This window comes from Geotrypetes seraphini, chromosome 1 (genome assembly GCF_902459505.1).
Source record: "Geotrypetes seraphini chromosome 1, aGeoSer1.1, whole genome shotgun sequence".
NCBI lineage: Eukaryota > Metazoa > Chordata > Amphibia > Gymnophiona > Dermophiidae > Geotrypetes > Geotrypetes seraphini.
The window spans coordinates 207,766,891-207,792,772 of NC_047084.1; the positions used below are offsets into that span (position 1 = coordinate 207,766,891).

General features: G+C 42.9%; 1 protein-coding gene across 1 annotated transcript in view; it reads left to right on the plus strand.

Annotated features, from left to right (window-relative positions):
- DLC1 (DLC1 Rho GTPase activating protein) overlaps nt 1-25,882 on the plus strand; it is a 691,613-nt gene that overhangs the window by 354,431 nt on the left and 311,300 nt on the right.

Here is a 25,882-nt window from a genome sequence, read left to right on the forward strand (position 1 = left end):
GAAAGAAAATTCAATTCCCACAATTTTATTGGACTAATGCATTTCTCAGTTAGCATTTCTCAGTTAAGGTCAGTAAGCTATACTGCTGTTACAGTATCTCCATCCTGACCTGAGGAAAGGTGTTATGGTCTCTGAATTAGTAAAAAAAAAAGGAATTAAAATTAGTCCAATAAACAGATTCACCTTATTTCCATTTTCTATTTATTTATTTTAAAATGTATATACCGCATATAACTATGCGGTTTCCATATCATATGCATAAAATAGTTTCCCTACAATTATCACATATAACATAGGCATGTCTAAACAACATCATTAATCGTCCCTGTTATAAACAGGGATAGAGCACAAATTCAATCAATTCAAAAATACAATCAAACTTTAAATCATACATTGGTGTAAAAAAAAATTCTAAAAGGCAATTATCAACTGAAATATACCTTAGCATAAGAAGGCATTGGCAAATAATTGAGTTTTCAGCATTTTTTTAAAATTCATCCTCCCCTTACAAAACCACAGGATATCAGGCAAGACATTCCATAGTTCTATGCCAGCCACTGATATCATTGATGCTCCGATCCACTTAATTTCTTCCCAATTACATCTCTAAGCTCTCTATTAATAAACGATTATCAACACCACTACAATAATACTTTATCCTAAAGCAAAAATAAATAAATAAAACAAATATAATTTTTTTTTTATACCTTTGTTGTCTGGTTTCTCTTTCCTCATCTTCTCATCATTCTCTTACTTCCATCCATTGTCTGCCCTCTCCATCTAGTGTCCGCCCTCTCCTTCTTCCATATGGCATCTTCCCTCTTTCTATTTTCCTTCAATAAACTGTCTATCTTGTGCCCCTTCTTTCCTTTGCACATGATTTATCTCAGCTTCACCCCTTCTTCATTTTTCTGGTCTGGCATCCCTATCTCCTTTCCTTCCTTCCCCCATGACCTAGCATCTCTCTCCTCTCCTTCTCTTCTATCTCTGCCTCTCCTTCCATGGTCTTGTATCTCATTTCCTTCTTTCCTTTCCCTCCCTCCCATGGTCTTGGCATCTCTCTTCCCCCAGGCCTCCTTTCCATCTGCTATTTCTTTTCTCACCTCCTTTCTCCTTCAGTGCAAAAGGTAAAAATGGATCTTTTACATTCAGCTTTCTTCAATTTTTCTGCCTCCTTCTCAAATCTGTTTTCTTCTTCCCCTTCCTTCATGTGCAGTACATCTCCCCTCTTCTTTGCTCCCTCTATATCCTCCCCCTCTTTATGCAGACTTTCTCCCTTCCTTCCATGTATATTTCACCTCTCCCTGTCCTCCTATCCATACGCCAAATTTCCCCCTTCTCCCTATTTCTCTCTCTCTCTCTTTACCCCACCTAGCATCTTCCCCATCTCTTTTCCACCTTCTCCCTGACACCCAATTTTGAGTAGCCAGAAATCCAAGTGGGTGTGCATAAGAACCCCACCCCACAGGCACTCTAGTCTCTTCCTCTCCCACCTGGGTGATCTGATCTCTCAACCCCATCTGTTGCCACGACAATCCTGCTGGCGGTGCCGTTGGTTTAAGGGATCTCCAGGATGGAAGAGGCTAAGCGTAAAACAAGCAAGGAGCGCAGGTGACCGGGAGCTGCATCCATGCTACTGCTAGGTCAGGGGGCAGCAGCAACAGCTGCTACTGCCATGCGCATGCTGCCTTCAGCTGGATGGTCTGAGCTGGCATTCTGTGCGCGTGCAGCCGGGAGAGCACGAGGCAGCGTTGCTGGGATTGCTGATTCAGCGGCAACCGTTCTGTTCCAAGTGGTGCTGCTGCTCAGCCAAAGCTGCCTTCTGACACGAACTGCCCAGGCAGAAACAGGAAGCTGCATCAGAGGGGAAGCTTTTGGCTGAGCACTGCTTGTAACAGAGCGGTTGCTGCCGATGCCGGGGGCCACGTTGCCGTTTGAAAACAAAAAAATTTGGAGTCATCTGCTACTTGTTTGTTCACCGGGCCCCCCCTGACAAGTTTGGGCCCTAGCCACATGCCTACTGGGCCTAACTGTTAATCCGGCCCTGACTGGGTAACCAGAGAATTGAATAAAGGGAGGCATATGGGGACAGACTTAAAGATTTCATGTACAGTATACTTTGGAGGAAAGGGGAGATATGATAGAGATTTTAAATACCTACATGATGTAAAAGTGCATGAGTCATAGTAACATAGTAACATAGTCAAGTCTCTTTCATTTAAAAGGAAGCTCTGGAATGAGAGGGCATAGGATGAAGTTGAGAGGTGATAGGCTCAGGAGCAATCTAAGGAATACTTTTTTATAGAAAGGGTGGTGGATGCATGGAACGGTCTCCCAGAGGAGGTGGTGGAGACAAAGACTGTGTCTGAATGCAAGAAAACATGGGATAGACATGTGGGATATCATAGAGAGAGGAAGAGATAATGATTACTCCGGATGGGCAGACTGGATGGGCGATTTGACCTTTATCTGCCATCATGTTTCCATGTTTTTATGTAGCACGAGGCAGCTCTCCCAGCCTGCCCATGACTCTTAACTGAAGCTTCTGTGTTTGCTCATGGTGCACCAATGAGTCATATGCAGGCCTGGGGCATGTTTTGCACCTTTTCTGATGCAGTTTTGCACCTGCTTCTGGTGCAGTATTACTGATTAAGGAGCTGAGCTGATCACCATAGCACTATTGCTTCTTTTCTGTCCCAAATTTGAGCATTTTGGGCCCAGCACTGCTTCCCTCTTGGATCTTATGACTGCATGCTGACACTGCCTGCGAGTATCCCTAGGCTTTCATGCTATAATCTTTGCTAAATTTGAGCTGGGTTGTTATTATCCCAGGGATAGAAAAAGAAGGGGTTCTGACATTTATTTATTTATTTTAGTTCATGGCAGGTTCTATTCAGGTATAGTAGGTATTTCCTTGCCCTCAGAGGGCTTACAATCTAAATCTGTATCTGAGACAATGGAGTGTTAAGTGATTTGCCCAAGGCCACAAAGAATGTCAGTGGGATTCATGGGCTTGGAATCTTCCTGTCTGCTTCAGTGCCTCTGAAGATCTGGTGCCAGTGCTGAATATTGCCAATACCCACACATCTTCCGGCCCCCATATGAAAAGCCCCCTCATTTTATTCCCCCTCCATTTACAACCCCTCCAGTGGTCAAGGTAGATGCCCCCCCCCCCGGGCCTACCTTTGCTCCCTGCTGGTCCAGTAGGGTATTGGGGTCAGGAGCAAAGGGCCTTCACTCCTGCCTCTTGTGATTGGCTCTCAAAAATTACTGTTGCGACCTCTTGCAGCAGCTCACTCCTTCCCCCATTACCCCATTGGACCAACAGGTAGTAAAGGTAGGCCTGTAGGACCTACCTGGACTGCCGGAGGCATTGGGGGGTTGGATGAAGATGTTCCAGAGGGACAGGGGTCTTCTTTATTGCTATCATCATGTGACTGGCCAAGCGATATTACCCATCATATATCCACACCCCCAGGTACCTGCTAAAACCAAACACAAACATACAGGGTTAAATACACATCATGCCACATTCATTCCCTTAAAACCCTGGACTCCATCTCTCCAGGCTTCTCCTGACTCTCCATTAGCCCTCCAGATCTTCAGCAGCATCTGGTGTCATTACCAGTTCCTCCACCGGTTGCAACCGTCCCAGCTGATCCCTCCACCGAACTGCTCCTCAGTCCTTTGGCCAATGATCCCAGAGTCCTTGGACTCTCCCAGCTCTCCGTCACGTGGTTGTCTTATCCGACACTGAGGGCTCTCCCCGCTCTTCAATCGTCTTCTCACTGATGCATGCTCCATTGCCCAGTCATCTTATCTGGCCTACTCACACTGAGGGCTCTACAAGCCCTTCAGTCATCTTCTCAATGATGCACTCACTGAGGACTTACCTGGATCCTTTTTCATCAGTCTCATCTCCAGTCATCAAGCCTGAGCCCCTCAACTCCAGGCTCTACTGGGTCCCTGGCTACTTCTTTAGCACCTTCCCTGCTGGTGTGTAGATCCCCCAGACCCTCCCACCACTGAGCTTTTTCTGTTGCACAAGTCCCCCCTGTCAGGAGTGGTCAGCCACACAGGGCCAGATTTCTCTCTGCTGGTATGTATGTCCCCATGAACCCTCCCACCACCAAACATCCATTCTCTGCTGCACCATATCAGAACTGATTAACCTGGCCACTCCACTCTACTACACCAGGCCCCCTATCAGCACAAGTCAGTAGTTGCCTTTAGCACACCCAGTTAGGCTGAAGCCAGCATTCCTCCTACCAAAGGTCACCCAGCTCTCAAAAGACCTACATATCATCTGACGCTCTGTGCTGGGAGCTGTTCTTTTCAGCACCATACTCCACTCAGGGTGAGTGGACAGCTCCCAGCAGTACTTGCAGCTCTATGCAGATCAGCTGTCCTCTCAGGCTCAATGAACACTGCTCAGGCTCCCTCACTGGCCAGTAACAATGGCATAGTCTGGAGGAAGGGGGCTGGAAAGGAGATCACAGGCTCTATAAAAATTATGCAGGTCCTAGCCCAGTATTCAGCCAGGGCCCATATAAGCTCTGGTGGTCAGCCACACTGAGTTTAGCCCCCAATGTTCAGTGCCAGTGCCCAGACATGGCCCAGCATTGTATATCTGGGCTAATCTAGCTGACCACTGCCGGCTGAATATCAGTCAGAGTGTGTAAGGGGAAAGAGGATTGGAAGGGAATACAAATACTATTATTGTGGAGTTGGAAGATGTTAAGATGTTGCTGAGCTTCTCTTGTCTCCATAAGAAGTGGAAATTGTTATTTAGAGATGCTGAGTCCCTCTTATCGTTTTAGTTCCAATGGGAGGTATTGAGTTGAGGCCACCAATCCCTTCTTGTTGTTTTAATTGAATGGGACGTATTGTGTTGAGGCCACCAAGTCCATACACATAGCCCACAACTTCCAAACCTTCCACTGAATTTCAGAGGGTTTTCATAGTATATAGTAAAATAAAGTTATGAAGATATAATTTTAGATAGGGTAGCGAGATGGTACCCTAAGGAAACAAAATCAGCCACAAAATCTCCCCAAACCTGGAGCACAAATATGAGTTTGCTTTAGGTTTTTGTTGTTGTTGAAACTTGACAATCACAGTGACCAACACACAAATGTAGCAAATTATAGAGAATGAAAAGGATTTGGTGTTTAAACTCTGTTCTATGTCAACCAAAGAGCAGCAGATGCCTAGAGCTTAAAAGGGTCCCTAGGCATCCAGCTTCCTGGACACTGTCTATCATGTGTTAAAAAGAGAATGCACACAGAGTGAAAAGGAAGGGCCACGTCCAAAACCACGCTGTCATTTCTGTAGGTCTATTATGCCAGCACAGGCAATAATATCCAGGAGGCCTGCTGCTGGTATATCCTGGTGCATATGGCCCAAGAGACTAGAGCTGTAATAATTTCCTTCCTGTTTCAGTGACACAGAGTTCAATAGTGCCACTAGCTTTAAATAAATACTCCATTTCCCCTTCACTAACTTGTACCACTAATAAATCAAAGGAAGTTGGCCTGGATGAGATTAAGGGCTTGACCAGTTTTGATAAAAGTATAAAATGAAATCTGGAGCCATATAGTTGGATTGGGCATATAGAATAAAGAGGAATGCTTTTAAAAATTCATACACAGGCCACTAATTGCAGTTCAGATAAAAAACAGTCTTCTGTTTTCCCAGTGGGATTTAAGATATCATAATGGCCTTTAAAAATTGATTGCACTTAAAACATTACTATGGGATCTATGGATGCAGTGTGTCCCTTAATGTCACATAGGAAATGACATCTCCTTCAGTAGAAGCAAAATTCACATTTTAATGTTGCATAAAGAAACAAGAAACAGCAAATCTTGTGTTTAGACAAGGAGGAATAAGACACATTCTTTGTATCTCCCCTTCCTTCCGTCCTTTCTCTTTGCAAAACGTAGCTATTACCTGAGGTACCGGTTACAGCGGTTGCTAGTTTCACAAGTGATGAAAATCAGACCTATGTTATAATATTAAACAGGAAGCCGGCATGCACAAATAAAACTGCAAGCCTAAACGAATGGATCAAGCTTTCCTTGTAAGCCTTTCCAGATGTAGCAGCAGCACTGAAGGCTGGCAGCTTTCCAAGTGATTGCCTGCAGTCTGCGCTTTCCGGTGTCCGCACTGAGAACTGCAATGCCTAATTTCCTAAAGGAAAAAAGGCAACGCTCTTCAAGGAGACTGCAGACAGCACTGACAAAGTCACTGAGCAGCTTCATGGAGGGAATTCCGAGCAGACAAACAACAGGGCAGAAATATCCAGGCAATGTAGCTTGACTGGAAGAGCTTCATTTGACTCATATCTGTGCTATACCCTGTTGTCTACTATGGATCTCCCAGTGAGAACCCCTCTGAAAAGATCATTCAGTGATCACATCAGAGAATCCACAACTAGGGCACTGGACGCTATCTGGAAAAACACAAGAGACAAGCGACTAGCAGGTGAGAGGATTTATAACATCTGAATATACTTCTCTGTTAATAAGTGGGCAACAGCTGGTATATAAGCATTAGGTCTTCTTAAAATACTTTCTTCTTTATGCATGTCTTATTATGCTTTTACTTTGGTAGTGGTTTGTAATTAAGCACATGTACAAACATAGTATTCTATATGCAGATAAGTACCTAAGAATGCCTGGTGCTGAAACCTTTTCCTGTACTGCTGTCCAGTTTATTACAGTAGATGCTATGTGTGAGATAGTATACTGTAATAGACTGCAGCTTGCATTCATTGCCAAGGATCGAATCAGTTGACGGATATAGATGAAACAGTGAAAGATTACTGGTATTTCCTCTGGCAGATTCCTAGTGCTCTAAGTTCCAAGATTGTGTCTGACATAGTGAAACATAACGTGGAAATGCAGGATCACATTCTGGGTAGTTGCATTCTAGCATGTCTGCTTAGATCAAGCAATAAGCTGCTGGGCAGAAGTGGAAGGAGCCGATATGGAGTGTTCATTGCATGCTGTGCCTGTGCCTATGTCCTTGCTCTCAGATGTACTCCCAGTATGGTTTTAAAACTTCACTAGTGGAAGGTGCTGATAACATGGCAGATGGCAGAATCAGTTGAGGAAGAGAGTGTCAGTATATTTCACAAAAAAGTGGTAAATGATGTTAACCTTTAGAATCTTTACATAAGAATCAAACTCATTTGTCATTAATTTCAAATCATTTAAAGGGCATTTGTGTAATTTAGGCACCTGCATTTGTGAGTCTTTTGTATGCATAAATGAATAAAATATTGGCAGCTATGCACATAAACGTACACTTACGCATGAAAGTATGTGCCTAAGCATTCTTCTCTAATGGAGTGTTCATTATCCGTTCCCACTTCCTTTTGTACTAATGTAAATGCAAGGGGCATATACATGGGTGGATCATGGATAGTCAATGTGCAGCAGGGGCATAGCCAGCATTGGATTTCAGGGGGGAGGGGCTGCAACAATGTATTTCCTCTTTCCTCCCCTGGCTGCTGCCACCACAATAGTTCCTAGCTGGAGGTGATGCCCAATCCCCTTCATCGTTGCCTCTACAGGGAAGAAGTTGGCAGCCTCCCTTCCTGCCGTAGATATTGGTACTCATAGCACATGGTAATTCCATGTACAAATTGAGCAAGTGCAAGGCGTGCCAAAGTTGGTGGCAGGAAGGGAGACCATCGACTTCTTCCCTGCAGAGACAGGGCTTCACCAGTTACAGCTGCGAATCTCATCGACTGGTGGGATTGGGGATCCTTGCTGGGCAGTAAAAAGGCACTTCAGTTGTGGAGGGAGCTTAAGCCAAAAGTGGGGTAGCCCAGACCTCCCTGTGGCAAGGCCACTGGGGCTAGGTTTCCACTTGCACATGTAACTTACTGAATACTTTTTAAGTTCTGTAGGTCTCTGCCACATTTATGTAGCCTCAGTTACACCCGGCCTATGGTTAATTTAACTGCAGCTGTGTAAATAATACCAAGTCACCCATTATTCTATAATAGAATCTGGGCATCCTGATGTTATTATAGAATAGGCTCCCACCAGATGTCATTAGCATTGTGGCACCTTTTCAAAATGGCTACCACAACCTCTCATGGCAGCTCACCTTAAAATGATTCCACTGGGCCACCAAGGATACAGGTGGGCCAAGAAGAGCCTCCCATGGACAGCTGTGAAGGCCTTCAGGAGGGGGGGGGGGTGTTGCTGTAGGCTTGGTAATGAGATTGGGAAAGAGGGAACATTGTCAAGGGTGTGAGGGAGCTCAAGGGATCTTATTTTGAAGAAAAAAAGGTATGCGGGTGTGGGCTCAATATTCAGGGCCAGCACTTGCACTGAATATTGCCCTGAATATTGCCCTGAATATTGCCCTGATATTGCCCTGAATATTGCCCTGAATATTGCCCTGAATTAGCTAAGCAACCTAATTTAGGACAGTTTTTGTGCTAAATTAGACCGCTTAGGTATGCACATAGGTACAGTGACTTGACCAATAGGATTGAGGAACTTTGGAAGAGAGTCCAACCAGGCACTAGTGAATAGGGTTTAGGAGGTTTCCCAGAGGGAGAAAGCCTGGGAACTCCAGTTGGTGGACCCTCCAAAAGGGGACCCTTCAGAAGGGGACCCTCCAAAACTTGAAGTTAGAGTTAGTGAAGTTACAGGAGTCAGGAGGTAAAGTTGGAATTGGGATTTTTGATATACCATCTTTCTGTGGTTACAATCAAAGCGGTTTAAATATTATATTCAGGCACTCATTCACGGCCTTCATACATAAAGATAGCCTCTCTTGTAATTCATTTTCCCAATCCTTCATTTTAAGGTGCCTACCGGTGCCTAAAAAATCATCACCAGAATCATGCCTAAGGAGGCGCTTTACAATGCCTAATGCCACTATATGTATGGCTAATGCAGGAAGTGGCATTAGATGTAGATGCGATTCACGTAAAAGGTAGGCACGGGAAATGTAATCCTTGAAAACCCTGGCCTACATTTCTGGCCCCTACCTTTTCCAAAGCCGCAGATCTATAAACAGCACCATTGTGTAATTAATACGCGATTGGCGGCTGCTTTTAAGATGGCCAACAACAACCGTTGCCATTTATAGAATCACCAATTATGCAAGACTGAGGAACTTTTTCCAAAGGATGACTGATACTATCATGACTTGAGTCTTCATCATATTTAATATCAAATGATTTGTTTTCATCCATTGATTTATTACAAAAAGTGGCATTCTAAAAAAAAACTATAATATTAATATAATGTTGATCAGTTTTAAAGAACTGGATACCATCTGCATATATCCTATAATTAACCCCTAGAGTTCCTAAGAGAACACATACAGGTTTCAAAGAAATGTTAAATAATATAGCAGATAATGCAGAACTCCTGAGATACATTCTATCAAAGAAAATCGCTCCTAGTCATGACTTAAAACAAACTTTTTGTTTTCAAGATAGAATCTGAACCACTTCAAAAACTTCCCAGATATTCTAGTTCCTGAAACCAATGCAGAAGAATGGTGTCAAATGCAGCAGTGATGTCAAGAGAAACCAACAAAAAGCTGGCTTCTTTATCAAAGCCAGCTAATTTTGTTTGGCTTGTATTTAGATGTTACATTGACTGCTTGTCATATTTCTGGTTTGTTAATGATAGAAAAATGATGGCAGATAAAGGCCAAATGGCCCATCTAGTCTGCCCATCCGCAGTAACCATTATCTCTTTCTCTCTTTGAGAGAGCTCATGTGCCTATACCAGGCCCTCTCCACCACCTCTTCCAGGAGACTATTCCACACATCCACCACCCTTTCTGTAAAAAAGTATTTCCTTAGATTACTACAGAGCCTATCACTTCTTAACTTCATTCTATGCCCTCTCATTGCAGTTTCCTTTCAAATGAAAGAGACTCAACTCACATTTACATTAAGTAGGTATTTAAACGTCTCTATCATATCTCCCCTCTCCCGCTTTTCCTCCAAAGTATACAGATTGAGATCTTTAAGTCTGTCCCCAAACACCTTATGATGAAGACCACGCACCATTTTAGGAGCCTTCCTCTGGACTGACTCCATCTTTTTTATATCTTTTTGAAGGTGCGGCCTCCAGAATTGTACACAATATTCTAAATGAGGTCTCACCAAAGTCTTATATAGGGGCATCAATACCTCCTTTTTCCTACTGGCCATACCTCTCCCTATGCAACCTATCATCCTTCTAGCTGTTGCTGTTACCTTTTCAATCTGTTTGGTCTTCTTAAGATCATCACATACAATCACACCTAAGTCCCACTCTTCTGTCGTGCACATAAGTTCTTCACCCCCATAAACTGTACCGTTCCCTCGGGGTTTTGCATGACCTTGCATTTCTTAGCATTAAATTTTAGCTGCCAAATTTCAGAACATTCTTTAAGTTTCGCCAGGTCTTTCTTCATGTTATTCACACCATCCACCGTGTCTACTCTATCGCAGATTTTGGTATCATCCACAAAGAGGCAAATCTTACCGGACAACCCTTCAGCAATATTGTTTATAAAAATGTTAAAAAGAATAGAACCTTGAGGCACACCACTGGTAACATCCCTTTCCTCAGAGCTGTAGATGCTTTGTCATGTTTTCAGTGGTCTCATTTTTTGGTCACTTGTACTGGAAGTAGGCAATGCTACTATGAAATCAGTGCAACAATGGTATTTCAATTCATCTTGCTATAATAAAACATATCTTATACTATTCCTTGTCCAGCAATACTTGGCAATATTACAGTTGGGGTTAGAAACAATTTTGGCAGATAATGAATGTCTTGCAGTTGGTGCTTGGTGGTTTTCTTGGATTTTGTGTCAGCCTTTAGGAAAGATTTGTCTAAATAGTGGAGGCATTGGCAAGTGTTGCTTGTATTGTAATTTGAAAGCTTTTAAGGCTCCTACTGAAACGACCAGGTCCCAATTTGTATTAGTCTCGTTCTGCTGTCCTGCTGTCACATACACACACAAACGCACATGCCAATATGCCAAGGGATATATATCTTTTATTCAGAGTACTGTAACATATATATAGCATTTCACATGGGTCAGTCTTCTCAGCATATGACTGTAGGAAAGACCTTATTTGGTAACAGGATACATAAAAGCAACTAGAAAAAGGTAACAAACATAAGGGTAGGAACTGTGAATTGACACTAATTCATATGTTCTACTGGAAAGTGCACCTACTGTATCTTTTTAGTTAAGAAGATGTTGCAAGGCTTTTTTGTGATAAGCATTCTGAGGTGATTCATTCTTTGTGTTACCATGAGATATTGCTCAGACATTCCTTAGCCAACCAATAGGTTAAGAGAGGGTAGTGGTACCAGTAGCTTAAGAGACACCAACTTCCTGTTTTCCCCTGCAGTCTATTAGCTAAACATCATAACATAAATAGCATCATACTATGGCCTGGCATCTATTTTCCTTCCTTTCCCTACCTCCTTTCCTTCCCCACAGTCTGGAATCTCTCTTTTGTCTCCTCTTCCTTTCCTGGTCTTCCTTCTCTCTCTCTTCCTTCCTCCAATCATGAGCAGCATTTCTCTCCTCCTCCCTTCCCTCCCTTTGTCACTCTGCAGTCGGCAGCACAACATTCACAATTCACTGTTGTTTCCGGCATCTAGCCTTCTGCTCTGCCAAGTCCTGCCTTCACGGAAATAGGAAATAGGTGGGACTCGGCAGAGAAGAAGGCCCAATGCCGACAAGAGCAGCGAATTGTGAACACTGCTGCTGCTGCTGCTGCCCGGAAGAAGTTCTTGACGCCAGCGCCGACCCTTAGAGGAGTTGTCAGAGCCCTCTTATGGGCTGCACCCAGAGTGGACCGCTCCCCACCTCTTGGTATGCCACTGATCAGAGTTGAAATATTCCCAATGTAGAGCTACAGGGGAAAGCAAGAAGTATGGCTGTGTGCCTAAAGCTGCTGCTTCCACCTCCTCCTGCAGCCTATTTGTCAGACATCTCTTAGCCAGCCAATAAGCTGAAAAGGAGGCAGAACCAGCAGCTTAGGAGACACCATTGGTCATAAATTTCTTAGCTAGCTAATAGACTGCAGGGAAAAACAGGAAGTTGGTGTCTCTTAAGTTACTGGTCCCGCCACCCTCTTGTAACCTATAGGTTGGCTAAGGAATGTCTGAGCAATGGGCAATTAGCAGGGAGCAGAGGAAAGCAGCAGTGTAGGTGGTCTACCATAGCAAGGAGGGGACATGCTGAAGGGATACCCTGAGAAAGGAAAAACAAAGTTGAAGTGAATGCAAGCTGGGGGAGGGCATAGGCTGTGATATAAAAATAAGTGGGAAAGAATGGGCTGAAGACAGAGAAACAGAATAGGACAAGGAGAGGAACTTTGTGGAATTCAAAGAGCAGGGAGTTGATGGGGGATATGCTGAGAAAAGGGTTCTTAAAAGAGAGAGGATCAGGTTGGAGGGAAGAAGCATTAAGGGATGAAGAAAGGAATGGAAGTGGCAGGAAAGGTGATACTAGGAAGAAAAAATAATAGAACACGTAAAAATAGATAATTTGTAGATTTTTGTGCTCATGGTTTGCATCTATCAGCTGCCCCCCACACCTGAGTGAGCCCAAGATTCATTAGGTGGGAGATATTAATAATTGGGTTGGTTAAGTTGTGGGTAGCTTTTGGTAGCTGCTCTTTTTTTTCCCAAACTTGCAGTCACTGGGGTAAATAAAGTATTTCATTAGAAGGATGGGGAAAGGGGAGGAGGTTGTAGAAGCATGGGATACCATGAACTGAAAACCTACCTTTTAAAACTTACTTTCTTTTGGCAGCTCTGATATTCCCCCCATTACATCCCACAGAAGGTAGAAATGGTGGGGGCATTGGAGCATAAACATGGGGATAAGATAAAGAATACCAATTGTGACAGGTGCCATTTTTAGAACTACATTATGGTTATGCATTTTATATATATTTCTTTGCTGGAAAGGGGACAGATTATTTGATGGAACAATTGATATAGATGTTATGATATGAGAATTTTGTGAGTATATAAAGCTGTGGCCCTGTTAATTTCATATTAGTTTTGTGTATGTTAATTTATTAATTCTACCCCCCCCCCCCTAGATTTGTGAATAATCCGAGCAATAAATACGTATATTAAATAAGTAAATAATAATGGTTGGGGAAGGGGTGTGTTTGAATGCCCACATTATTAAACTTAGAAAAGTATCTCCCCAAAGTAGTAAAACTGGGGGTCTTTTACTAAGGCGCACTAGCCGATTTAGTGCGTGCTAAATGTTAATGCGTCCATAGGATATAATGGGTGCATTAGCATTTAGCATGTGTTAAATTAGCTAGCGCACCTTAGTAAAAGACCCCCTATGTGAGTTATTTTTCTGGGATCAGTTTCAAAGTGCAAAGTAGGTGTACACTTTGAAAATCCATGTACAAATCCGTTGAGGAGAAAAGTATATGCATAAATTTTACCCATGCAGGAAATTATACAATTATTTCCATAGCTGTCTGGTGGAGGGGGGGGGGGATCTTTAATTGATTTTGTAATTAAAAGTTGATTTTAACTTCATCAATCTTTAGAATATCAATCCTTATGTTTCAACAACTTTTATGAAACCTCATTAGGCTTTTTTAATTGCCGGCTGTGGCTGTATTCTATGAGCGTTGGAGCTAATACCGCCACGGCCGGTAATAAAAAAAGCCTAACGCAGATTTGTAAAGGGGGAAGTTAATTACAAATAAGAACTTTCTTCTGATTTAATAGTAAATTTTTATGCTTGTCAATGTCTTCTTTTGGACTTAAAGGGTATTTTGGTTGCAACAAAATAGACACATTTTGTAAGAAAAACATTGTACTCCTATATCCCTGATTTGGCTTCAAGACATTCCTCTATCACAAAACCAGAAATTCCAGTCAAGCATTATTGCTTATTTTTTTTTACATAAAATTCTAGTTTCTCTTTCACTTCAAAATTAAATCTAAAAATAACACATTCTGTAAAAGAAATGAATATCTCACTTAACTGGGAAATCAACAAGTAAAGAAAACTAGATATATAGTATACGGTATATTTTTAATGCCCTTCTTACATAATCTATTTAGAGAAGCTGTCTCCGCTTAAAATCAAGTTTGTTTCATTTTTGACCCTAATTTTGACATTTTGTACTGCAGATGCATTTGGCTTCCCCCAATCATATAAGACATAAGCCATTCAGAGCTGCCAATTCTCCCTAATTAGATAGGAAACTCGTATTGGAGACAGCAAAGAACAAATATCATTTCCTTTCTTCCAAATTGTTTCTTTATGTGATATACTAGAGGATTTGAACTTTGGATTCTTTCCTTTTCCACATCTTTATTCTGAATTTTAGGGATTCTCATGTATGTATTTATTTTCTTCAACTACAAAAGACCATTTGAGTAATATGTATGAGCACATAACAGAAACAAAGGTCTCCTTTTACGAAGGTGCGCTAGGGCCTTGACGCGTGGAATAGCGTGCGCTAAATTGCCGTGCGCACTAGCCACTACCACCTCTTTTAGAGCAGGCGGTAGATTTTCGACTAGCACGCGCTATAGCACGTGCTAATCCGGTGCATGTGCTAAAAACGCTAGCGCACCTTCATAAAAGGAGCCCAAAATGTCAGAAAGTGAAAAAATTAAACTGCCCAATATTCAAAGCAATTTTAGCAAGTCGGAAAGGCTCATGTCCAATAAATCACTCGGAGCCATCCAATCCCTGATATCCAGCAACATTTAACTAAACAGTGCCACTGAATATCAACTCTGATTGCTCATGTAAAAATTGGGCCGATGAGGCATGATACAGGGGGGCGGTATTAAGGAGCAGCTAACAGTTATGCAGGCGGTGGCAATATTCAGTGGCAATACCTGCATAGCTAACCCAGCCAATATAGGACAGCTAAAAATGGAGTGGAGTCAGGAGTAAACCCTATTTGTTCCTGCCCCTAGTGGCAGCATACTCAAAATGGCTGCCATTATCTCTAACAGGGGTCTCACAGTATTACCAGCAGTACTCAGAATTGCTCTCTAACTATGAAATCTAACTTCATATCTAGTATTCATTTATCACTGTTTCCCATGCCCATTTAATCAAGAACAGTAGCTGTGAAAATAGCTATCAATCAGAATAACCACTATTTCTTCATGGAAGTGTAATGTGTCACTTGACAATCATCTTGGAAAATGATGTGTTCAAAAAAAATTTTAATCTGGTAAAAAGAAAAAGAGAGGCCCAACTTTGCAGAACGGAGGAAACACAAAAGCTAAGAAATTATGGAAAACAAGACAAAAGTAAAAAAAAAAAAAAAAAAGATATCTACAGTGAGGAACATAAAACTAATTAAAAACACAAAATTATAAAAAAAAAAGATTTAAAACAATGTGGCCCAGGTTTCAGCACATATTTCCTGCATTACATTACTATATACCCTAAGATGATACATAGGGAGTTTTGTAGAAATATGTAAATAATGGCATTTAATATCACATACATGTGTAAATAGTGATTTCAGAATAATATTTACATATGGAGATCTACATAACACAGAAATTTCAAGGAGGTATGGTAGGGGTGTGCCTTAGGCAAGCCTTAAATCTTCACATGTTTCCCATTTTTCAATGGGAATACATGATTAACAGAAAAAATATCCTTCTTGTGTTTTGTACCAACTCAGAGGCATGCGGTCTCACATTCAGCCTCTGTGAAACAGTCATTGTTTTTATGGCACACTGCACTTGACTCTGGTGTAGTAAGGGGGGGTGGTCCGCCCTGGGCGCAGTCTCTGTAAAGGGCTCGAGCACCCGTCCTCCTCTCTGCCCCTTCCCTTCCCTCATACCTCTTTAATTGTTCCTGTGCGAGCAGCATTACGAACTTGGTGGCCTGCATCCGTGTCACCTCTCTCTGATGTCACTTCCAGACCCCATGCCTAGGAGGGATAGCTGACACGACGTGGGCAGCACATTCGTGCTGTTGCTCTCGCCTGGAAAATTAAAAAGGGAAGGGGGTGCGCATGCAGCAGATGGTGTCAGGAAGGAGAGGGGGGGCTTACTCTCGCTAAGCCACTGAGTACGGCTGCAGCGGGGATGGGCTAGTATCTCTAATTTATGCTGGTTCTGCCATGTTGGTTCTTTGCATCGTATGCTTTTGATGGCCCTTGCTTGCAGCTGTTCTGCAGCCAGGTGTGGGCTACTATTTGGAAAGTTCTTGAAACTGAGGAGCCCCTTTCTTTTAACATAGTAGATGACGGCAGATAAAGACCCGAATGGTCCATCCAGTCTGCCCAACCTGCTTCAATTTAAATTTTTTTTTTCTTAGCTATTTCTGGGCAAGAATCCAAAGCTTTACCCGGAACTATGCTTGGGTTCCAACTGCCGAAATCTCTGTTAAGACTTACTCCAGCCCATCTACACCCTCCCAGTCATTGAAGCCCTCCCCTGCCCATCCTCCACCAAACGGCTATACACAGACACAGACTGTGCAAGTCTGCCCAGTAACTGGCCTAGTTCAATATTTAATATTATTTTCTGATTCTAAATCTTCTGTGTTCATCCCACGCTTCTTTGAACTCAGTCACAGTTTTACTCTCCACCACCTCTCTCGGGAGCGCATTCCAGGCATCCACCACCCTCTCCGTAAAGTAGAATTTCCTAACATTGCCCCTGAATCTACCACCCCTCAACCTCAAATTATGTCCTCTGGTTTTACCATTTTCCTTTCTCTGGAAAAGATTTTGTTCTACGTTAATACCCTTTAAGTATTTGAACGTCTGAATCATATCTCCCCTGTCTCTCCTTTCCTCTAGGGTATACATATTCAGGGCTTCCAGTCTCTCCTCATACGTCTTCTGGCGCAAGCCTCCTATCATTTTCGTCGCCCTCCTCTGGACCGCCTCAAGTCTTCTTACGTCTTTCGCCAGATACGGTCTCCAAAACTGAACACAATACTCCAAGTGGGGCCTCACCAATGACCTGTACAGGGGCATCAACACCTTCTTCCTTCTACTGACTACGCCTCTCTTTATACAGCCCAGAATCCTTCTGGCAGCAGCCACTGCCTTGTCACACTGTTTTTTCACCTTTAGATCTTCGGACACTATCACCCCAAGGTCCCTCTCCCCGTCCTTGCATATCAGCTTCTCTCCTCCCAGCATATACGGTTCCTTCCTATTATTAATCACCAAATGCATTACTCTGCGTTTCTTTGCATTGAATTTTAGTTGCCAGGCATTAGACCATTCCTCTAACTTTTGCAGATCCTTTTTCATATTCTCCACTCCCTTTTCGGTGTCTACTCTGTTACAAATCTTGGTATCATCTGCAAAAAGGCACACTTTTCCTTCTAACCCTTCAGCAATGTCACTTACATACATATTGAACAGGATTGGCCCCAGCACCGAACACTGAGGGACTCCACTAGTCACCTTTCCTTCCTTCGAGCGACTTCCATTAACCACCACCCTTTGGCGTCTGTCCGACAGCCAGTTTCTGACCCAGTTCACCACTTTGGGTCCTAACTTCAGCCCTTCAAGTTTGTTCAACAGCCTCCTATGAGGAACTGTATCAAAGGCTTTGCTGAAATCCAAGTAAATTACATCTAGCATATGTCCTCGATCCAGCTCTCTGGTCACCCAATCAAAAAATTCAATCAGGTTCGTTTGGCACGATTTACCTTTTGTAAAGCCATGTTGCCTCGGATCCTGTAACCCATTAGATTCAAGGAAATACACTATCCTTTCTTTCAGCAACACTTCCATTATTTTTCCAACAACTGAAGTGAGGCTCACCGGCCTGTAGTTTCCTGCTTCATCCCTGTGACCACTTTTATGAATAGGGACCACATCCACTATCCTCCAATCCCCAGGAATCACTCCCGTCTCCAGAGATTTGTTGAACAAGTCTTTAATAGGACTCGCCAGAACCTCTCTGAGCTCCCTTAGTATCCTGGGATGGATCCCGTCTGGTCCCATCGCTTTGTCCACCTTCAGTTTTTCAAGTTGCTTATAAACACCCTCCTCCATGAACGGCGCAGAATCTACTCCATTTTCTCGTGTAACTTTGCCAGACAATCTCGGTCCTTCTCCAGGATTTTCTTCTGTGAACACAGAACAGAGGTATTTGTTTAGCACATTTGCTTTCTCCTCATCACTCTCCACATATTTGTTCCCAGCATCTTTTAGCCTAGCAATTCCATTTTTTATCTTCCTCCTTTCACTAATATATCTGAAAAAATTTTTATCTCCCATTTTTACATTTTTAGCCATTTGTTCTTCCGCCTGTGCCTTCGCCAAACGTATCTCTCTCTTGGCTTCTTTCAGTTTCACCCTGTAGTCCTTTCTGCTCTCCTCTTCTTGGGTTTTTTTATATTTCATGAACGCCAACTCTTTCGCCTTTATTTTCTCAGCCACTAGATTGGAGAACCATATCGGCTTCCTTTTTCTCTTGTTTTTATTGATTTTCTTCACATAAAGGTCCGTAGCCATTTTTATCGCTCCTTTCAGCTTAGACCACTGTCTTTCCACTTCTCTTATGTCCTCCCATCCTAACAGCTCTTTCTTCAGGTACTTTCCCATTGCATTAAAGTCCGTACGTTTGAAATCTAGGACTTTAAGTATCGTGCGGCCGCTCTCCACTTTAGCCATTATATCAAACCAAACCGTTTGATGATCGCTACTACCCAGGTGAGCACCCACTCGAACATTAGAGATACTCTCTCCATTTGTGAGGACCAGATCCAATATCGCTTTTTCCCTTGTGGGTTCCGTCACCATTTGTATGAGCAGAGCCTCTTGAAAGGCATCCACAATCTCCCTACTTCTTTCCGATTCCGCAGACGGAACATTCCAGTCTGCATCCGGCAGGTTGAAATCTCCCAACAGCAGAACCTCCTCTTTCCTTCCAAACTTTTGGATATCCACAATCAGATCCTTATCAATTTGCTGCGATTGAGTCGGAGGTCTGTAGACTACACCCACGTAGATAGAAGTTCCATCTTCTCTTTTCAGAGCAATCCATATTGCTTCTTCCTCTCCCCAGGTCCCTTGCATTTCGGTCGCTTGGATATTGATCTTTACATAGAGAGCTACTCCTCCACCTTTATGACCATCTCTGTCCTTCCTAAAAAGATTATATCCCGGTATGTTTGCATCCCATCCATGTGATTCACTGAACCATGTCTCTGTGATAGCAACAATATCTAGATCTGCCTCTAATATCAGGGCTTGCAGATCATGAACTTTGTTGCTTAGACTGCGAGCATTTGTGGTCATCGCTTTCCAGCTATTTTTCAGCGATAATCTCCTTTTTCGTATGGATTTTTGTGTCGTTTCACTTTCCGTTGCAATACTAAGAAATGAGTTGCTGATATTGCTTATGTTGCAGCCTTTACTACTATCACATCTTTTCTTTTGCCGGGGGTGGTCTCTATAATTGTCCTTCGTACATACACCACCCCCACCTTCTAGTTTAAATGCCTAGAAAAATATTGTCTAAATTTCTCTGCAAGGTTTCTTTTTCCTGCTGTAGTAATATGTAGCCCATCAGTGCAATATAGCTTCTTGTCCTTCCATGTATTTCCCCATCCTCCTATGTATCTGAAGCCTTCTTGATGACACCAGGCTCTGAGCCATCTATTAAAGTCCTCTGTGTTTTTCACTCTTTGCTCTCCTTTTCCATATGCAGGCAGTATTTCAGAAAAAACTAAAGTCTTTATAAAAGGTTTCACGCCCTCACCAAGCTCCCGAAAAGCTTTCTGTGCTGCAAGTGTGGAGTTGTTGGCCAGGTCATTTGTTCCCAGATGGATAACAACATCAGTGTTAAAATCCTTAGTTTCATCCTTAATTATAGTCAGTATTTGCCTGGAACTCCTGGTAGCTGAGGATCCTGGAAGACATTTCACTATTTTGGTCTCCTCGTCTTGTGTTCCAAGGTTAATGCCTCTGATGATGGAATCCCCCAACAGTAATAGTTTTCTGTTTTTGGCTTTTTTATTTGTACTTAGGGTGCGCTTGTTCTCTTGAGTTACTTTCATTGGTTCCAGTCCCACCTCCCTTCTGTTTTCCTGAGTATCGCAGTGCACTAGTGGAGCGAAGGAATTCTGTAGAGGTAATATTAGTGAAGGTGGATGTTTCTGTGTTACATGTCGCAGTCTTCCTGAGCCTACTGTGACCCATTTATTCCTGGGCTGTTTTATTCTTTGAGGTAGAGGTGGTAAGTTGGTATGATTTTGTGGAGTGATGGAAGCTGCTTTAATTGTATTCAATTCCTGTTTAAGTTTGCAGAGCTCCTCCTTAATACTAGCAAGTTGAAGACAGATGGGGCAAGCCTTAAGCCTCCAAATAGTATGTCTTGGAATTAAAGCACCACAGTGATTGCATAGAATAAAGGTCATCTTGATTGGTTGTGAAGTGACTTGATTTGAGTAGTCCTGATTATATGGGTCTCTATATATGAATAGTGGTCCCTGGAGTTGGTGGGACTATAAGTAAGACTACTAGTAAGGCAGAAATATAGGCTCTATACCACCTAAAACACAGTATTTTAAACAAAACTGCAGGTTCTATCAGTGCTACCCTAAAACACAGGATTTATAACAGATTTTCCCTACTTTAGTCACCCTGAGCCACAGGCACCAGAAATATAGCCTCTATACCACCTAAAACACAGTATTTTAAACAAAAATGCAGGAAGAGGAAATAAGATTTAACAGAGGAAAGAGAAGGATTTATTTTTTTGTGCTTTTTTATATTTTTTTTTAGTAAGAAACAGGGAGGAGAAGAGAAATTAAGCAGATATAATGCTGAAAACCAGTCAAAAGAGCAGAATATGAAATGCTGAGTAACTTAGCTTTTAGAAGTTCACAGGGCAGCCTTGCACAGCAATGTCCCAATAGTGTTTTTGAAATCTGGTGTCCTGGATCACCTTGGCATGGCAGAGAGCTTCGTTGTTCACCTGTTAATTCTGCTGTCATTGATGCACATCCTTTTCTTTGGAAGGATTTTAGCAGGGTTGGCCATTGTGCATGGTGGGAAAGGTATGAATTGTATTTGGCTACTAGAACTCGTACACCTTCCAAATGTTTGCTGAAATGCCGCCCTATAACGGTTGTCTTTCTCTGTCATGTTAATTTTTTTTCCTGGGGCTGGTTGTTAACTTTTACCTGTTTTTTGCCATGCTGCATTGCTGCCTTATATACATTTACTTATAATTTTCTGGATTTGCTGCTGTTATTCTTGTTCCATCTTGTTTTACACTGTATGTTTTAATTTAAAATTTAAATAAATGTTGACTTAAAAAAAAGTTTGAGACAAAGCTCTAAATGATGAATTAACGCCCCCACCCCTCCCTTTTATGAGGTAAATCTCCATTCTTTTTTCCACCTCTTAGATGAAAACCAATAAAAACTGTGGTCTCAGTAGCTAATTGGTGACACTTATATGTCTAGTCTTATAAAGGAGCCCTTTTGTGTATTTTGCCTGTTTACACACAGTAAATGCAGTGTTACTGATTTTTTTTATTAAATATTTTTTGGTGGGGGATCTTTTGGGTACAGAGTGGGCATCTCAGTTATTCAGTTAGACTGCTATGATTACTGTGCACACCCAGAGAGTGGTACAAAGCTGGATTGCTCTTCCTGAGGCTGTTATAGGGGAAAACACCCTCCAGGGATTCAAGACAAGTTCCTGCTAAACCGGAAAGAACGTACGCAGGTAGGGCTAGTCTCAGTTAGGACACTGGTCTTTGACCTAGGGGCCGCCGCGTGAGTGGATTGCTGGGCTCAATGGTCCACTGGTCTGACCCAGCAGTGGCAATTCTTACGTTCTTATGTTCTTAACTTGTGAATACCTAGCCTCTCCTAAACAGGAGATGGTGTGTGTTGCTGCGTTGACACTAGGCAGATGCCACACACTAATGACAACATTAGCTCATGACCTACAATTTTTTTTGGTTTTGTAATGCTTTAAAAAAAAGTGCCATGTTAAATCTTGGCCTAGCACACTTTATAATGCATTGAACCCAGATTTTACCACGCTTTAGTAAAAGGGACCCAAAATGAGCACACTACATGGAGAATTTGCATATTGAAACTGTAAGATTGTTACCGCCATGCGAAAGTGTCCACTTCCACAGATAGGGACCACATCACCCTTCTCTAGTCCTCCAGAACCATTTCCAACTCTTGAGAATCATTGAAAAGGTCAGCCAGTGGAATCATCTGTGTATGCCATCTGAATCAAGACTTGACACCAAGGAATAGTGGCAGCAGTTGCGTAATAAGGGGGGGCATGGGGGGCCATCTGCCCCAGGCACCATGTTGGTGGGGCATTGGCACCCTTCCTCCTCTCTGCCCCCACATCTTCCCACTCCTCCCCTCGCCTCACGCGTACCCCCTTCCCTACCCCCGTACCTCTAGTTGTTCACTACCGCAAGTAACAACTCATGCTGACGTCACTTCCAGGTGTCACGCATAGGAAGTTACATCAGAGGGAGAGCCAATGGTTTCATGAGGCGCACATTGAAGTTCTTGTTGTTCATGGTGGTGAACAACTAGATATACGAGGGAAGGGAAGGGGGTGCGCGCGGCAGTGGGAAGCGGGGGGTGAAGATGAGGGCAGGGGAGGGCCGCCACTGCCCCGGGCACCTCTTACCCTTGCTACGCCACTGAGTGGCATGGCTCATGTGTGGGCCCTGGAACTGAATATTGAAGGCTAAATGGTGCTTTGCTGACTGTCAGTATTTATGTGGGTCCCAGCAAGTATCCTTCCCTTTCCCAATCCCATGCCAGTAAGCACCCTCTCCTCCCAGAATGTCCCCCCAACAGGGCAGGATTAATTCATCAAGGGCCCCTAGGCACACAAGTAAACTGGGCCCCCTGCCCCGCTCCACCCCACCATGCGCCCAGGCGGAAACAGGAAGCTGCATCAGAGGGAAGCTTTGGGCAAGCAGCACCGCTTGCACAATTACAGTTTCCGTTGCCTTTCTTACCCGTGTTGCTTGCTTGTCTTGCTTTCCGTCGATGGGGGGGGGGGTTGCCGATTGGGGTGGGGCCCGCATTGCCGATCGGGGGGACCCACGTTGCCAATTGATGATGGAGGGGCCCATCGCTGTTTGGAAAAAGCAATGTTGATGCCTTCCTTCATCGGGCCCCCTGACCATTTCAGGCCCTAGGCACGTGCCTACTTGGCCTATTGGTTAATCCTGCCCTGCCACCCCCCCAGTCTCTAACCTCACACCCATCCCCAGATTTAGATAGGCTATCCCCTCCCCTCCAGCCTTCATGTATCCCTAGTGGTCCAGTGGGGTTGATGGGGGCAGGAGCAAAGCCCACTCATTCCTGCCCCTTGCAGCTGTTTTCCAAAAATGGCAGCCATGACCTCTCACCTATCCTGCCGGCTTAAATCACTTAGAACATCATCCTGCATATATTCTAGAAGACAAAGCACCTAAAAATTTGTGTAAAGCCATAATATGAACAAATTGAAAACAACTTTTTCCACTTCATATTTTCTTTGGGGATTACCTCTGTTTTTCAGATTTTTGACAGGCCTGAAGACCCTGTGGGCCCACAGGAAATTTCCAGGTTGCTTTTAATTTCAGTTTCTTTTCTGGAGACATTTTTATGTTGCATTCAGTTAAGTTTTTTTAAAATCATAGTCTTTCAGTAACACTTTATCACACAACACATAACTTACACTACTGGAGAGCTAAGACTCATAACTTATATCTTTCCAATGATACAAGACATATGTTTGTATATTTAACAGATGTAGAGTGTGAGGAGAAAAAGAGAGAGGAAAATTTGGCTGCTAAAAAAATGCTTGCACTGCAATTCTTTCTGTGCCTCTCTCATATAAATACAGATATAAGGGATTTCTTATTTTTGCCTCATTTATCCAAAACCTTGGAAGGCCAGAAGCATCCTATACTCACATTGCTATATAACACCAGTGGGAAGAGGGCAAGAGGATCCTTGCAGTTTAGGAGGAACCTTGACTAGTGTGGCTTCAATGTGGGTTAGACCAGTAGACCCCAACTCTGACCTGGAGGACCACCAGGCCAATCAGGTTTTCATGCTAGCAGTAATGACTGTGCATGGAGAAGATTTGCTTGCCTGTCACTTTAATTATATGCAAATTTCTCTCATGCATATTCATTAGGGTTAGCCTGAAAACCCAATTGGCCTTGTAGTCCTCCAGAACAGGATTGGGGACCTCTGGGTTAGACAATTTTATCTATTGGTCTGACCTAGTCAGTATGGCATGTTTTTATGTTCATCCTTTATGATGGATCCAGATTATGACAAGAACCAGTTAGCTAACAAGAGAGACTCTCTATTTTGCCAAATCTAGCAATCCATTTTCTGGAAGGACCAAGCTTAAGGATTCTACAAAGCCACCTGATGCATTTAGTAGTTAGAGTCTGACCAGGTACTAGAGTGAACTCATTAGACTGCCTTATTTCATCCATGAGCAGCGAGACCCTGACAACTGCAACAATTCTTTGAAATCATTATGATGCAGAAAATGAACAGTGCTTCTTTTCTCTGTATATGCATTATTTACTAGAGGCTGGCCAAATTTCAGTTTCAGCACTGAAATTGGCCCAAAATTCCAAATCAGCCTTCTTTCAGTTTTGGCTGAAAATGCTGCTGCATTTCAGCAGAGACTGAGACTGTCATATGTGCTTGTAACAGTGCGAGTGGGATTTGGGTTTTTGAACCTGGAGATACACAGCCAGACTTAACCAGCAAGAGTGCAGAAAAGTTCTTTATTGGCTTTAAACAAAACACTCCCTGAATCCTGTTGCTTCATGGGATCAGGCACACAGAAAACAGTCTCTTGATTTGACAAACAAAAGTCATGAGCTGAGCTGAGCTGAGCCTGGAGTTGATACTGCCATACCCCAAACACAGACTGCAAAAAGTCTTCTTCTAAACAGGTAGCAAGGTCTGGTCCTAGCCAGACCTTAGAACAGGGGTCATTTAGTTTGTACAAAGAATTGGCTTCTTACCACAGCCATGCAGAGTGTCTGGATGTTAAGTCATAACATAACATCATACTTCTTAACCGCATAACCATGAGTTCAACGCGGTTTACAAAAGATTAAAAATAAGAACAAATTAAGGATGACGGAAGGAAAATTATTTGATCAAATATTTAGAAAAAAGATATGTTTTCAAGGAGTATGCTAGGGCCATGTCTTCCTCCTACTCCCCTGAGCCTCTCTAACTTAGTTCTGGCATTGCATTATATACTTCCTGGCAGCTACCTCCCTGACTCCTCCTGCCCATGTCACTTCCTCCTAAGGAAGTGACATGTAACTAGGAAGTGATGTCAGAAGGAAGCCGAGTCCAGTGCGAAAAGCAAGTGGAAGATGCTGCTCATGCCGGTGAACTTTTAAAGAAGTACACAGGCGGGCAGAGAGGAGGAGAGGCTCCAGGGCCCCCCCACCCCACCCCACCACGAAGACAGCACCCCCCCCACACACACACACACACCCTTACTACACCACTGCATGGATGTATGAAAGTAAGACTATCAAATGTAGAATGTAATGGGAAGAAGAAAGTTGAGCACTGTTATCTGTAAATATTCAACAGATAAAATTAGAAAAGAGAAATTGGGCAGCAAAGCCATGATGAAGCAACATTTTTATGTTGCACATTTTTGAAAAAGTAGAATTTAGGAGTATTATAAATAGGAAGAAAGAAAAGTCAGTGTTAAGTCTGGCCCCAGATCACTAGGTATAATAAAGCTGGTTTTGCCCTCATGGTATCCATGAAGCTGTACTTCTAATGTTTATAGTTTCAAAAAAGCAAGATTGAAAATCCATATATCTAACTGGAGAAAAACTAGAATTATTTCTCC